Raw genomic sequence first — 1,736 nt, 5'->3', positions numbered from 1 at the left:
GGAAGAAATTATCCTGTGTGGACAAGCTCATATTAGGACTGAATGTGCGACCCACCCTTCCTCAAGCTCCTTGAGGAGAGAGACTGTGTCTCGCTCCTCCTAGGCTACCTCCTGGAACCTAGAACAGTGCCTGCAGACAGTGTAAATCCCACCGGATTCTCTATTTAATAAATTGGATGAGACACAGAGACCTAGGCACAGAAATGTTACTTGAGGGGTCATTTATGAAAAATTTGTCCTTAACTCACCAGACACGGTAGTTTAAAAACAGCACTATGTGATTCTCACTAGGAATAAAAATGGAAAGGGGCACTTGGCTGGCTCAGTAGGTAGAGCATGCGACTCTTGATCTCAGGGTCACAAGTTCAACCCCCACGTTAGGCATGGAGCCTACTTAAAAAGGGGGGGATAAAAATGGAAAATTATCTCTTTGTAAGTTTGTAAACCTTGAAGGCTTCTTTGTTAGTGAAAAATAAAAAGGAACAGTTTAAATTGGTGCCTTGAAATATATCTCCCACCTTTTTCTTACCCTTAGAGCTACCTCTCTGATGCACCTTTCTTTTCCACAAAACATCTCAAAAGAGATGTTCATGCTCATGAAATGAATGAACAAATGATCAAAACTCAAGGGATGCTGCACGAGGTAACAGAACGAGCAAGCAGCAGAGCTGGATGGAAACCCACACCGAAAGGCAAGACCCACTCCCAAGGTCGTCGCAAGTGAACCATGACTTCTTGTGTTAACTCAAAGAAAATGGGATCACCACACAACAAGCAGAAATCATTATGTACTATATATACATCGGTCAAGACCATGGAGGCCAACAGGAATATCATGTCAAAGATTGGTCACCAAGATGCAGCCGAGATCACTCTTCGGCAAATAACATCTCAGGGTGCTAATGTGGAAAAGGGAGTAGCTGTTTTGGAGAAGAACGAATTTTCATCCCTCAGAGCAGAAAGTGAGAAACTAAAACGGGAACTGCATCTGTTAAAAAAATTAGTGGATGAAGCAATGAAAATCTGAACAGAGAGCAAGTTTGATTTCAACCTAGAAAGAAGCAGAGTGAAAGAATTGTGTTCAATGAATGAAAGGAAGCCTCTGGAAGTGAAGACAGAAAGGGTGGCATTTCATGCCAAGCAAGATCACACCCTTATCCAGACAGACAGGAAGATAGACCCGTGGTCGACAGCCTCAAAACCACGCTCCAGTCACACACGCTTGATAATATTAAACATTTAGCAGGTTTGTATTTACCTGCCTATCGGTGGCTCTGGGATTTTATCACCTGTGGAGATAATAAGGTGTGTCTTAAAAAAAAAAAAAAAGACCAAAATTTGCCCGTTGGTGAGTTTGGGATTAGCTAACAGAGTGACACCACTGATCTGGCCATCAGAAAGCATGTAGAATCATTTCTTTGAAGGAATGTTTTGGACTGAGTCATGTCCCCATAAAATTCCTATGTTAAAGCCCTAGTCCCCAATGTTTGGAGAAGGTCTTTAAAGAGGTAATTAAGGTTAAATGAAGTCAGAGGGTGGGGACCCAATCCAATAGGACTGGTGTCCTTACAAGAAGAGGAAGAGATACTAGAGAGGCACGCAGCAAAAGGGCCATGTGAGGACACGGTGAGAAAGTGGCCAGAGAGAGAGGCCTCAGGAGGAACCAAACCTACTGACCCCTTGATCTTGGACTTCCCACATCCAGAACAGTGAGAAAACACATTTCTATTGTTTAA

The 1,736-nt window shown here is 42.9% G+C and overlaps 1 pseudogene; it reads left to right on the top strand.

Annotated features, from left to right (window-relative positions):
• The first annotated feature begins 672 nt into the window (after nucleotides 1-672).
• LOC118525732 (mitochondrial calcium uniporter regulator 1 pseudogene) lies at nucleotides 673-1,301 on the top strand (annotated as a pseudogene).
• The last annotated feature ends 435 nt before the right edge of the window (nucleotides 1,302-1,736 follow it).

The sequence above is a fragment of the Halichoerus grypus genome, chromosome 11 (genome assembly GCF_964656455.1).
Source record: "Halichoerus grypus chromosome 11, mHalGry1.hap1.1, whole genome shotgun sequence".
In the NCBI taxonomy this organism is placed as follows: domain Eukaryota; kingdom Metazoa; phylum Chordata; class Mammalia; order Carnivora; family Phocidae; genus Halichoerus; species Halichoerus grypus.
The sequence above is the reverse complement of the archived record's forward strand: the minus strand, read 5'-3'. Positions and strand labels throughout refer to the sequence as shown.